The sequence below is a fragment of the Lissotriton vulgaris genome, chromosome 3_1, assembly GCF_964263255.1.
Source record: "Lissotriton vulgaris chromosome 3_1, aLisVul1.2, whole genome shotgun sequence".
In the NCBI taxonomy this organism is placed as follows: domain Eukaryota; kingdom Metazoa; phylum Chordata; class Amphibia; order Caudata; family Salamandridae; genus Lissotriton; species Lissotriton vulgaris.
Window position 1 is genome coordinate 956034407 of NC_141689.1, and position 15307 is coordinate 956049713.

Consider the following 15307-nt stretch of genomic DNA (forward strand, 5'->3'; position numbering starts at 1 on the left):
CATGACCTGTTATGCGGCATAGGGCTACAAAAAGCGTAGAAAATCCGTTGGCACGTGAGGCGGCGTCAGTAGCGGACCGATGTGCGAATAGGCTGAAGGCAGCACAACGCGTCGAGATCCGGATTACACCGAGGTGGTGTCCAGCAAATTGCCGCACTGGTGTGGCCATCCTACAATGCTGCGCCGAAAGACGGCGTGTCCAGCTGAGTTGCGGTCACTCTTGCGGTACAGTGACTCGAACGCGCCGAGATCCGGATGGCACCGAGGTGGTGTCCAGCAAATTGCCGCACTGGTGTGGCCATCCTACAATGCTGCGCCGAAAGACGGCGTGTCCAGCTGAGTTGCGGTCACTCTTGCGGTACAGTGACTCGAACGCGCCGAGATCCGGATGGCACCGAGGTGGTGTCCAGCAAATTGCCGCACTGGTGTGGCCATCCTACAATGCTGCGCCGAAAGACGGCGTGTCCAGCTGAGTTGCGGTCACTCTTGCGGTACAGTGACTCAAACGCGCCGAGATCCGGATGGCACCGAGGTGGTGTCCAGCAAGTTGCCGCACTGGTGTGGCCATCCTACAATGCTGCGCCGAAAGACGGCGTGTCCAGCTGAGTTCCGGTCACTCTTGCGGTACAGTGAGTCGAACGCGCCGAGATCCGGATGGCACCGAGGTTGTGTCCAGCAAGTTGCCGCACTGGTGTGGCCATCCTACAATGCTGTGCCGAAAGTCGGCGTGGGGTGCCCCGTTGGCTTATGAGGTGATGTCAGTAGTGGACCGATGTGTGAATAGGTCGGAACCAGCACAAGGCGCCCTGCACTGTTGAGCTTTTTTCAATGCCTGTTTTTTGTTGTTTCCCCTCCATCAAAAACAAAAAAAAAATATAAAACTGTGCAAAAATACAAAAAAATGTTTAGATAAGCAGTGCTTGTAAGACTGTGTGAAGCTCTTTTGCACCTGCTGCAGCTTCACTATTGCCCTGGTGTGGCCAAAGATCGCCCATGACTTAGGCTGATTGAGAGTTTGTAGAAAAATGGCTTCAGATTTTCCACATATTACTCTTCAACATTCTTCCTAAATGTAACAATGTGAGACTCACTAGGAGAACGGCTGTTTATCTTTCTTTTCAAAATGCTGCCAACAATATTTTCTGAATGGAAGACACCATCTTGTAGCATAAAGGGCCGAAAGGGGTTCTGGTCTGGCCGATTGTTGGTGGAGACATTTTGACTATATCTTGGACCTGCCCGGCCTCGCCCAAAATGGCGCCGGTATAAATGGGACTCGTAACTCCTTGCCCGCAAATGTATATCTAGAAAATTTTATTGTAAGTGGCCCTGTCTTATTTTAATTACAAAATGTACGTCCACCGATTCCGCAACTGTTAGACACCTTAGTTCTTGCAAGCTAATGGCCCGCTCGTTACGTTCCTCTACAGTGTAAATGTCTCCTCATCATATACGATTTCAGTTTGCTCCGTGGCCGGCCCAGGTGGTTATAGGCCCGTATTTGTATACTGACATTTTCACAATAAAGGTTTTTAAAACAAAACACGGTAGTAGTATTTACATTGGTAAAGTTTTTACTTTTAGTCACTGTTTTCGAATCAGTAAAAGGCAAGTGAAATAAAGCAGTCCAATTACATGACGGATAAAAGGTATAATATGTAGGAACGTAGTAAAGATAAATGGTCAAGGGCAGTTGTGTTTTCCACTCCTGCAACATAAAGTGATCGATAAGAATCTGATAATCAGGCGTATCGGCGACTAAGGCAGCAGGCCGAGTCTCTTTTACTCAACGGCTCCGTCATGGAACGAAGAAACGCCCTTTTTCTCGAAAAAGGAATATATTTTACTTGCAGGACAGTTGTAAATTTTCCGGGAAAGTACATTAGCCTGGAATATTATAACATATATGTTTTAAAAAAAATAATGTTCGAAAACAATAAAAAGCGTAATTTTTAGGTCATATGACCAAGCTTTTCATCATTAAAATAACAAAAGTAAAATGAACCAATGAAAAGTTTTATTAACAAGTCACATGACCTGTTATGCTTACGTTACGCGCTGCGCGCCGCGCCCCGGATCACTTCCGGGTGTTCTAACGCGGCGTGTCATATAACGCATTACGCGACAACGTAGGTCAAGAATATAGTCAAAATGTCTCCACCAACCAGCGTTCGGAACACAACCCCTTTCAGCAGTCCAAAAAGTTCTGTTAAATGACAACAGAGGGGACAGGCAACAAGAACCATCAGTCAAAGAGGGGAGGGCAAGTTCTTCTCTTCCGGGTCATGTTGGGGCGCTACCGGAACTGATCGAATTGGTAGTCTACAGTGTTTCTGGATGTTTCAGACTAAAGCTGGCGTCAGCATGAGAGCACTACCATCTCGTAGCTCCGTCGTGGCCATTCCACGAGCAGACATGGCAGCCGCTCCCCACCAAAAGCCTGCGGGAGTCGGGGGCCCCCAAGACTTTTGTAGAATCTTCACGGCTGAGGGGACGCTTTCGAGAATGGGACCCAAGCCCTATCAGGGAAGCGTCCGAGTTCCAAGGTGTCCCAGGGCCATTTTAGTGGACCAGGCCCAAAACCGAAGAGCCGGCCGCCATTTTGAGAGTCCTGTGGCAGCCGCCTATCACTGCACCGCAAGAGCGGGAACAACTTAACTACATGGTGAGCGAGACGCTGTAGTCGCAAGAGCGGGCGGTAAACAGCTGAATGGCGGAAGAGGCACAGTGTAGCAAAAGCGGGCGGAATGGCAACTAAAACGGTAAAGGGGCGCCCCACTACAGCGTGTCTTCAGGTCAAACGGATTGTGGGACAAAGTCCAGAATAGAAGAGTCATCAAAAGGCAAAAAGTTCCGCCGGACCCCGGGAGCCGGCCGCCTATGTCGGGGGCGATCTCAGGCTACACCAGTGCTATAAGACTTGGGGAGGGGGTCGGAGCCAAGCGTCTTCTCCGAGTCCGTGCCATCACACCGCCCCTCGGGGGCCTCCGTCAAGCGGTTTAGGGAGGTACCATATAACATTGTTTTCAAATGCAGTCAGGTCCACAAACGACCCTCACTTACTTTGAGAATAGTGAAGCTGCAGTAGGTGGAAATAAGCTTCAGACAGTCTTACAAGCACTGCTTTTGTAAACATTTTTTGATTTTTTTGTATTTTTGCACAGTTTTATATATTTTTTTTGTTTTTGATGGAGGGGAAACAACAAAGCACAGGCATTGAAAAAGGCTCAAACTCAGAACTCTGAACTATGGCACCCAACATTCAGGACTTTCCATCCGGATCTTGACGCCTTGTGCTGCTTCCGACCTATTCACACATCGGTCCACTACTGACATCATCTTATAAACCAACGTTATGTAAATAGTTATTTAATAAAATGTTTTACCCTGTTTCTTTGCTGGTGTGTTGTCTATATTTTTAATATTTGCATAGGGTTTGTCGTTATTTTGGGCGGGGTGGGTGACGGAGCCGAGCTGTCTTGCAGCCCTCATGGTGTGGAGCTCAGTTCATCTCACTATTTTCGTATTTCTCATGAAGGGTTGTTTATAATATTTCTATTTTAGCGAGGTCAAAAAGAGATCCAATTAGTGGCCTACTGATTTTGCTCGATTACTTTTATTTTTTTACACGATTTTTCACGATCTGCAAAGACTAAACAGAGTATTGCGACTTTGTGCTTGTTTGTAAATAGAGAATGAACCAAAGAGAATCAATTGTAAAACAGTAAATGCTTGGATAATAATCAATCAAATGGAGAGACAAGCAGGCAGGACGGATTACAACGGGGGTAAAGGCCTGCGTTAACTACTCTTCACTATCTGCAAAGAGAGAGTACTACTAAGAGAAAAGAGGGGAGGGGGGCAGCGTTCAAAGCACATCAGCGTGCATAAATACGAAAATGTTTTTATCTATCACGTACTTGACATTTTAAAGCTTTTCATATTTGCTATTAAAAAACCAATGAAATTCACAGAAAAAACCATAGGTTATAGTGGATATATAGTTAGGAATTTGCATCTACAAAACCTTGAAAATTCAATGAAAAAACCATTGGTTTTAGGCCATATATAGTTAGGGATTTGCATTTACAAAACCTTATTTTACTCGCATAAAACCATTGAAATTCCATATATAGTTATAAGCGCTAACTATATATCGCGCACCCGCAATCCACTGCTGATGATGTCACATATTACATCATTCATGACATGGTTAGTGACATCACTGATGACATCACTGATGACATCTCAAATGACATCACTGATGACATCACTGAAAAAATCTCATTTGACATGACTGATAACATCACTGATGATATCATTCATGTGATAATACCATGAACCTCTTCAGACTCTAATATAACCTTAGATACAATCAGTGTAAACAGACAGTCACAGACTGTCACTCATCCATGGAGTTACTCACACACCTAGTCAGTTATGCCAAAAATCAATCACACCTCCATTTTCTCAACTATACAGTTATACACACCTTACTTATTCAAACATATACTAACACATATTTACTTTACTCTCTTATACAATCTCTGATACATGTTCACAATGATCCATACAGCCACTCACACATTCACTGGCTCTTATGCACAGTTATTTATAGATGTCAACTCTCACATGTACTGTGTTTTACATATGTACTTAATTTGACATGTAGCACTGAGATATCCATTCACTCACTAATACACTCATGCACAGTCAACCGCCCATACAGCTGTTTCCACATGCACTTTTGAATCTATACATATAGTGAATCAACTACTCACACATCTATGTACAGAGTCACACACCTCCCAGCCACCCATACACACACACTCAGTTTCCCATACAAATACTTGGACAACCAATGAATAACCCATCCAGTTACTCATATAGCTACTGATCAACATATGCAGCAGTTTGTAGAACAACAGATATAATGATGCACAAATTAAAACAGTTTAGTCACTAACCCATGCACTCAGTGAGACACATTTAATCACTCACTCATACAGTCAGTCATGCACCTACTAAATCCTTCATCCAGACACTTATACATCCACTCATTCTTCAATATGTAAGACATATTTTAACTTTACAGAAACATACAGTCACTGGATGTTGTCATTTGAGATGTCATCAGCAATGTCATCAGTGATGTCATTTGAGATGTCATCAGTGATGTCACTAACCATGTCATGAATGATGTAATATGTGACATCATCAGCAGTGGATTGCGGGTGCGCGATATATAGTTAGCGCTTATAACTATATATGGAATTTCAATGGTTTTATGCGAGTAAAATAAGGTTTTGTAAATGCAAATCCCTAACTATATATGGCCTAAAACCAATGGTTTTTTCATTGAATATATATATATATATATATATATATATATATATATATATATATATATATATATATATATATATATATATATATATATATATATATATTCTCCATGACTGGTTCCTCTCGCCACTCCGACAGCGCTCAATACGGGTGCGGCGCCCTGCAGCTGAACCACGCTGCTGGTATATTTTCCACAGCTCCCTCACAGGAAACAAATGGGTCGCACTCCACGGGTACTCTTTTTGCAGTTTTTTTATTTTTTAGTTACATTCCACAGGCAGATGTTCCGATCTACGCGTTTCGGTATTACAAATAGCTTGCTCACGATCAACCGTTCTCTGGGCTACCCCTTCAAGACATACTGCAGTACATTGTATTCAATACATCACTTCCTGTTAGGGGTATGTCAGAGCCTCTAAGCTTTATGGGACATGTAGTTTTTTTACCAAAGTGTCAACATTACTTCATATTGCCCAATTTTATTACATTTTACATTTCATTAATTGCAATTAAAGATGTTGTGACATGCTGGTGATATTGGGATCCCTCTAGTGGGATTAGTTAGCAGTGTGGTAGCAGATTTAACTCTATTCATGTATAAGCAGCTGCATTATCTTCTCCTGATATTTTCCCTCTAGTGGGATAACATTATATAAAAAACTGGGAGAAACTGAGCAGAAAGGAAATAAATAAGTCTTGGGAATTGATCACCTTAAAGGAATACCTAGAGGTAAAACGGGTACCCAGAGGATTAAGGATCATGCACATATTATCACTGATGACATCTCAAATGCGTAGATCGGAACATCTGCCTGTGGAATGTAACTAAAAAATAAAAAAACTGCAAAAAGAGTACCCGTGGAGTGCGACCCATTTGTTTCCTGTGAGGGAGCTGTGGAAAATATATATATATATATATATATATATATATATATATATATATATATATATATTCACTGAAAAAGCCATAGGTTATAGACCATATATAGTTAGGAATTAGCATTTACAAAACCTTATTTTACTCACACAAAACCATTGAAATTCGCATATATAGTTAGTTGCACTAACTATATATCGCGCATCCGCAATCCACTGCTGATCATGACACATATTACATCATTCATGACATGGTCAGTGACATCCCTGCTGACATCTCAAATGACATCACTGATGACATTGCTGATGACATCTCAAATGATATCACTGATGACATCACTGATGACATCTCAAATGACATCACTGATGACATCACTGATGACATCTCATTTGACATTACTGATCACATCACTGATGACATCATTCATGTGATTATACGATGAACCTCTTCAGACTCTAATATAACCTTAGATACACTCAGTGTAAACAGACACTCACAGACTGTCACTCATCAATGGAGTTACTCACACACCTAGTCAGTCATGCAAAGAATCAATCACACCTCCATTTCCTCAACTATACAGTTATACACACCTTACTTATTCAAACATATACTAACACATATTTACTCTCTTATACAATCCCTGATACAAGTTCACAATGATCCATACAGCCACTCACACATTCACTGGCTCTTATGCACAGTTATTTATATATGTCAACTCTCACATTTACTGTGTTTTACATATGTACTTACTTTGACATGTAGCACTGAGATATCCATTCACTCACCAATACACTCATGCACACAGTCAACCGCCCATACAGCTGTTTCCACATGCACTTTTGAACCCATACATCTAGTGAATCAACTGCTCACACATCTATGCACAGAGTCATACACCTCCCAGCCACCCACACACACACTCAGTCTCCCATACAAATACTTGGGCAACCAATCAAAAACCCATATAGTTGCTCATATAGCTACTGATCAACACATGCTGAAGTTTACAGAACAACAGACATAATGATGCACAAATTAAGACAGTTTAGTCACTAACCCATGCACTCAGTGAGACACATTTAATCACTCACTCATAGAGTCAGTCATGCACCTACTAAATCCTTCATCCAGACACTTATACATCCACTCATTCTTCAATATGTAAGACATATTTTAACTTTACAGAAACAAACAGTCACTGGATGTTGTCATCAGTGATGTCATCAGTGATGTCATTTGAGATGTCATCAGTGATGTCATCAGTGATGTCACTGACCATGTCATGAATGATGTAATATGTGACATGATCAGCAGTGGATTGCGGGTGCGCGATATATAGTTAGTGCAACTAACTATATATGCAAATTTCAATGGTTTTGTGTGAGTACAATAAGGTTTTGTAAATGCTAATTCCTAACTATATATGGTCTATAACCTATGGTTTTTTTCAGTGAATTTTCAAGGTTTTGTAAATGCTAATTCCTAACTATATATGGTATATAACCTATGTTTTTTTCAGTGAATTTCAATGTTTTTTTTTTTTTAATTTTTTGAAAACCTTTATTGTGCAGATAGTAGCATACAAATACGGCCCTACAACCATTTAGGCCAGCCACGAAACAGTATGAGAAGCACGTAAATCAATTAGGAGGTTTCACGACAGTCACCCAGCATTGTGCAAGCAAGTAGTTCAATCTTGAAGAAGCTGAGTACGACCGCTGGAAGCAGGATCAAAGAAGGTTAATTTTTATAATAGAAAGTATAGCAGGATCAGTTACAGTTTTTAATCATCTAAGTTCCCATAGCGGGCCACGAATCAAGCATCAAAACATTAAGGCATTGATAAAGACGGCTATCAGCAACAGGTCAAAGCGATCAGAACATAGATGCCGTATTTCCAATCAGTGCCCACCGTGGCCCATCACGTGCCCATCGATCACTTAGTTGTTATATTGATACATAACAGAGGAACCAGAACGGCAACAGTAGTTACAATCATCCTCTATACTGACTCAAGTGATAAGAAAAAAAGGGGGGGGAGTACTAAAAAGGGAAGAAAAGAATGAACGCTGCGCTGCTGCACGCGCCCCACAGCAATAAGGGCGCGCAAAGTGACTGAGGATCACGCTATCGGGGGTGGGGCGTGCGAGTCAGGATATATGTGCAATCAATATCGTATAAATAAAGGTAGCTCACCCCCCAACCCCACCAGCAATCACACCATGGGAGACCCGCACAGACACGGCGTCCTAAGAAAGGGATACAAAAGAGCCATAGAAACTAAAGGAAAAACAGTCAGAAAAAGACCCCAACCCACCCAACCCACCCACCCCACCCTGCACCCCTGCAGAAGGCTACGGCCTACCCCCCCAGCAGCTTGCCTGTCGCCCTAAATAGGAAACCCGAAATATAGGAAAAGTTAGAGAGAGGAAAAGGAAACAAAAGAGAAAAAAAAGTAAAAAGAACCAGGGGGAGAGGATAGCCATCAATCGAGTCATTCGGCCCCCGCCCCCCACCTTCACACACATTTATGCAACATCAAAACAAAATCAACATAGTCTCAGGTATCATAAGCCTTCGAAGGAATCATCCATATTATCGAGGTTGAGGGCATTCCTCATTTCCATCAGTTAACCAGTAGTTCTCCGGGTCCAGAACCGGCTCACCCCTGTCCTTTCTTAGTCAACGCTACCATGCGTGGTAGAGTAGTGGGCAGCAAACATATCAAGGTGGAGAGGCCGTATGGTCGAAACAGGACGGACCAAGGGTGCAAACCAGAGGACGTCGGCAACCAGCGGCAAAGCAAGAACTCTTTGCGGCAGTCTAGACTTTTCAATAACGACAACTGGAACAGCAAACAGTGTGAATGCAGTCTCACCGCCCAGGAAAGTAAAGTCTCCCCCGCAAGATAACAACGGGACCTCACCGAAGCAGTTCAAATCGGCAATCTACGTCGTTCCCCGATCATTCGAGCAGGAACGGGCCCCGGCGTGGTGCTCACGCCCGCGCCCGCCACAATCAAAGCGACCCTAGGATCCGGGGCCGCAGGCGTACAGTCTTGTCGATGCACGGCGGCAGCATTACTCACAGCAACTGAGGGGGACGAAACAGCACACACTCGAAGTCGAGCCGCGTCCATGAGGGACGGCCCAACAGAAATGGCGGCAGTCCTTCTATCCTGCACGAGGGCGTCGGGGGCTATGGTCGCGCGTAAAGTCTTTAGGGCGTCAAGAACATCACCAAGCGTGGGCTCACGCTAACAGGACCAGGCCCCCGTACACTTCAGCGACACAAATTCGCCGCCCTGGGTAAATCCGTGACTCAGGGCGCCACGCCGCCATCTTGCAGGTCCAGCCGCGTCTCCGTACGCCTCAACTTCTGGAGCAGGCTCTCAAGCAAGGCCACCGCTGGAGTCCCCTCGAGCCCCAGGAATGGCAATCTGGGTGCAGAAAGGAGAGCCAATGCCCCACGGACGCCACACGCCAAGTCCGGGCGCAGGGCTTCAAGATGGCCGGACAGGGCAACAAAGGGGGATGCCTCCTGCGCGGTCTTCCCCCGTCCACGGCGTGCCACGCCCTACCACGGGGCCCCCCGGCCGCTGGACCGGGCCCGATCAGTCGCCACCGGCATAACCGCACAACGGCCTCTCCCAGCTGACCTCTCCTCTCCACCAGCGGCCGCCGCCGACACCGTCTCTCCGGCCGACCTCCACAGGCAAGTCCCCGGTCTCCACGTCACGGAGGCCCCGGACCAAGAAGGGATGCAACTTCAGATCCGCAGCTCGCAGGAGCCCCCGGGACAGAAGGTGAGTACGAGCTTTCATTCACCTTTCCATTTCTTCTCGAGTATGTCGTCTCGGGGCAGGATGCGTGTCAGGTTATGCGTGTTGGGCAGGAAGGCTGGCGGAGCCGAGCTACAGTGCGGCCATCACGGTCGCGAGCTTGGCTCCTCCTTCAATGCTTTTTTAATAGCAAATATCAAAAGCTGTAAAATGTATTCTTCTTTTAAAGGAAAAATATATTTTATATGTATTTAATATAATTTTTTTATGTATATACATTTTTTGAGGGAACGAATTTATCAACTATCATGCTGAAGAAGAGTGTGGGGAAAAAAAAACAAAGAGGAGGACTAAGAGGAAAGAACAATCAGTTCAAAAATACAATTGCTTTAAAGCATGAAGTGCTTTTCCACACATTTACATTTAAATAACCCATATTAGAACATACAAAATATCTACAGAGGAGACGGTGTACATTGAATTTTAGACTCTTCATTGGTACCTACATGTTGGTACTTACATCACCCACACAACACAACAGCTCTATTCAGAGCTACCCTACCTCAAAGCACTCTAAAATATTATTTTACTATTTCCCTTGGTTTTCCCCTTGTTACGCTTTCCGGAACTCTACCCGGTGCGCGGACCGGGCGCTAACCGTGCGAAAATTTGAAAAAAAAAGGTTTTTTTTTTTACATATATGGGCCTCCTCAGCCACCCTCAGAAAACCTAGGGGGTCAGGATATGTCTCCCGTGCCCCCTTATACCCATTCCCAACATTGTTTATCCTCCATCTTGTGACTAAATTCGTCCGAAACACAAGATGGCGGACTCCCGTTACGCTACCGGTGAGCTACCCGGTTCGCGTACCGGGTAGCGCTTCCACCGCGAAAAATCAAAAAAAAAATTATTTTATTTTTTTGCCCCGCGGGGCCCTTTAATAGCCCCCACATCAATCCTAGGGGGTCAGGAGGGGACCACCTTGCCCCCTTTCATTAATTTCCCCCTTCGTTTATTTCCACCTCTTGTCTCTCGATCCTACCGAGAGACAAGGTGGCGGCCGCTCCGGACTGTTTAGAATGTTGACAGTCACCGGAGAGCCAATCCGCTTCTCCTCGCGAAGTTTCGTTACGCGTCTGGTACGCGAACCGGGGCGCTAACCGGGACGCTGTCACAGATATATATATTTTTTTGAACGTTAATTTCTCAAAATCCACTGGAGAACATATCTTGAGACCTAGCAAAGGCACATCGGGCAAACAGTCTCTACAATTTTGCCAAGTTTCATAGAAATCCATTCAGCCGTTCGAGCTAAAAGTGAGTCCAACCGCCCTATGGAAAACTCAATGTTAAAAACACGTTTTGGGACCCCCCTTTTTTCTCGGCCCCCGCTTGACGAAACCCCCCCCAAACATTCAGGGGACGCTCAGAAACAACATGTGCCATTTTCCTGAATATTTCAGCCAATTCCGTCCATCAACGCCAAAGTTATTCAACATAGAATTTTCAGAAATCCCTATTCAAAAAAATCCTAACTATATATACCTACTGGCGACCGCCAGTAGGTAATATAATAATATTAATAATAATAATAAAACATTTATTGAGTGCCTGGCTGCACAAAACTGTGTGTCCCCGCGCTAACTGCGAAATGCAAACCCATCGAGAGGAACTTGGTCCGTGAGATGGCGAAGGAATTATTGTTTAGGGAAAAGGTGGGTTTTATATATATATATATATAACATTTCTATGGCAAAATGAAACCCCTCATTTTGTTCCTTTTCAAATTAAATGTATTAAGTGTCACCACTTTATTCCAATCAAGATGACTTCAGGTGTGCCATACTTTTGTCATAAGTAAGACTGTTAGCGTTCTAGTTGTTCTTTAGAACACACTGGGACATTCTGTCATTGGGCTATAGTTGGGCTACATCTGGCTGATATTTGGGCTACATTTGGGCTCTTTTGTCTCTGGTGGCCATCTTGGGAGACTGCATATCAGAATTTTTTAATGAAATATAAGAGGATTTGAGAAGTCACTCAAAATGTGCCCTAATTTTTCTTTCTTCAGCACTAATCATAATTTCTATGGCAAAATGAACCCCCTCATTGTGTTCCTTTGCAAATTAAATGTTTTAAGTGTTAACACTTTATTAAAATCAAAATGACTTCAGGTGTGCCATACTTTTGTCATAAGTAAGACTGTTAGCGCTCTAGTTGTTCTGTAGAACACTCTGGGACATTCTGTCACTGGGCTATAGTTGGGCTACATCTGGCTGATATTTGGCCTACATTTGTTTTTTTTGTCTTTGGTGGCCATCTTTGGGCTACATTGGGCTACATTGGGCTACATTTGGGCTCTAACATATATATAGCCCAATGTAGCCCAATATATATTTTTCAAAGTAAATTTTCGTAAAAACCACTGGAGCATATATCTTGAGACATAGCAAAGGCACATCGGGCTACCAGTCCCTACAATTTTGCCAGGTTTTGTGGAAATCCATTCAGCCGTTCGAGCTAAAAGTGAGTCCAACCGCCCTATGGAAAACTCAATGTTAAAAACACGTTTTGGGACCCCCCTTTTTTCTCGGCCCCCGCTTGACGAAACCCCCCCCTAAACTTTCAGGGGACGCTCAGAAACAAAATGTGCCATTTTCCTGAAAATTTCAGCCAATTCCGTCCATCAACGCCAAAGTTATTCAACATAGAATTTTCAGAAATCCCTATTCAAAAAAATCCTAACTATATATACCTACTGGCGACTGCCAGTAGGTAATATATATATATATATATATATATATATATATATATATATATATATATATGCAAAAGAACACTCCCAACGCCACCTCCAATATCACACTGACCGGGGAAGCTACAAAGGAGACGGACCACAGGATCTGGCCACAGATGTATTTTACTGGCGCAGGTTAACAACAACAGCAATGACGCGTTTCGGGCTCGTGGGCCCTTGATCACATGCTATATATATATATATATATATATATATATATATATATATGCTTCCCTGAGGATTCATAATCTAATGACCTGAAACACTCTTTTTCTGCACACCTTACAAAGTCCTTTTCATTGGCATGTCTACATGAGCCACCAATCATTGCATTGTATTCACAACCCAGGTTGAAACTGATTTCTTTTTTTCACTTGCCAAGGAAGCTCCTTTCATTAACAAGAAGTCCAGTTTTTTACAGGTTGTAGCTTATATTGATACTTAATATTTGTAGGTTTACTTCAATATTCCTTCATAAAATGCCCTGCCACAGTGCAAACATAACTTCCGTGTGAGTCTGCTTTCTCCTTTTTTTGGGAAATAGGGACTTTTACACATCCTCATTGCACAGGTTCATGGTCATCTGACGTTTTATTTTGTCCTGATTTAGGGCTTATTGATAAACGGCTTAATCTCAGCTTTCCTTTTCTGGTTCACCCAAGTGATGACCTAACTGTGCAACTAGCTCTTTAAGTACAGCAAACTTAGTGAAAGAATTGACTAATCTGCTAATATATACTTCAACTTAGTTTGTAACCCCTGATACAAAAAATATGTTTTTTATTCAGGTCAACCTGTCACAACCACTAAATGAATACATTTGATAGTATAACGTAATAGGTCTTGAGTGGTTGAAATTCAATAACTTATTACCTAGAAGAGCATGTGACTTCCTATCAAATAATGTCCCCATTTATTTGCAGAACGCTGAAAAGCTAAACAACAATTAATCTTTTCTTTCCACTAATGTAATACACCACTTGCCACTTTGAATTGTTTCATTGAGGAAAGGTTATAGGTTAAAATAGAAAATTAAATTAACACTGATTTAGAAATAATGCACATTTCTTTTGATCTCCGGAAAATCTTTTTGAAGGCACTAAAGTAATTTCTTGAGATAGAAATACATGTAAATTGAACTTCAGATTCTTATAATGGAGGTGGTAAGGCTCATAGATCAACTTTTTTAGAGTCTGAGTTATTGCCATGGTTTTGATGCTGCCATCTTCCAAGTATGGTTTAGGATTTTATGCTCATTTGTAAAGTATGCTAGGAGAAAAAAAAACACTGTATGTCAGATTGCAACTTTCATTTTAGTGGTTGGAAAATCTTCACCAGTACCCCAGTACCATGCAATTACAATTTAGAAAATGGCTGTGTGGTCATAAAACCATAGGAATTCCCTGTTCCATGATGTTTTAACAAGTATATGTACTACCTTCTTTTTGTAGGTGGTACATGTATGTAGGGTCCTATGGGGTAAGTTGTCAGGAGTGGGGTGCGGAAAAGAGAAGGTCTGTTCAGCTGCTGCAGCCAAAGCCTCATGTAATTGTTTTAGCTGGAATAATTAAAAGGGTCCTCAAAACACCTTGAAACACTGGGTGTGGAAAAACGTACCCTCTCTGAATCAGGCAGAGCGAAATTCCATGCAGTAATTTCACTCTGCCTGACTCAGAATTGAAGCCTATGTAGGCTTCAGTTTCAGCAGTGCTTGAAAACCAGTTGGGCTGTGTGACCAGATTGTCAAAAGCGTTCTCCGCAGTTTGAATATCATTGCCAGACAACTGAATTCATATGAGCTGTATCAAAAGTATCTCAAACTACTATGGTATTGACCTTCAGCGCACAAACTTCACCACTACCCTTGGGTCCATTATACAAGGATGACGCCAGCCTGGCACCTAAAACCTAAATCCAGGAGTAGTGAGTGACCCAGTAAAATCCCTGTTGTGGCTGATGGTCCACCGCCACCGGCATTACAGAGTGAGTTGCCCACTTTGAAGGAATTGATAATGGAATCACATCAGTTAATTCCTGAATTGTAGTTTTTCATGGTTCCCAGTCATAATGGATGAAGGAGGCACTGCCATACAATTCTATGAACGCCATTGCTCAACCTTTCATGTTCAGTTCTTCTGGACTTTCAGAGGCATACTTGAAATGTGATAATTTCTTTTCAAGAAGTACTGGCCAATTATGGGGAGCCTTGCACCCCCTTCAGCCTTTATTTTCATCTTGCTCCCTACCCCATTTTGTCTAATGCTTTCCACGATACACCCACCAGTGCAAACTCCTTTATGTAGACTGTAACACTGGGGTCAAACATGTAAGATATGTGCTTAAGGGTAAAGCACACATGTTACATGTAAGTAGGTGAAACAATATGCCCCTTGATCCCTTGCTTTCACCTGCCTTTCTTTGGCATGCAAAGCAAGGTCTCACTGTTTTAGTCAATTTTGTTTGCACCAAATCCAAAGGTTTTTGTGCTGGGCTACAAAAG

At 42.9% G+C, this 15307-nt stretch overlaps 1 protein-coding gene across 1 annotated transcript in view; it reads left to right on the plus strand.

The window, feature by feature from the left end:
• LOC147727266 (uncharacterized) overlaps positions 1-15307 on the plus strand; it is a 734797-nt gene that overhangs the window by 694202 nt on the left and 25288 nt on the right. The gene's annotated exons all lie outside the window — the stretch shown is intronic.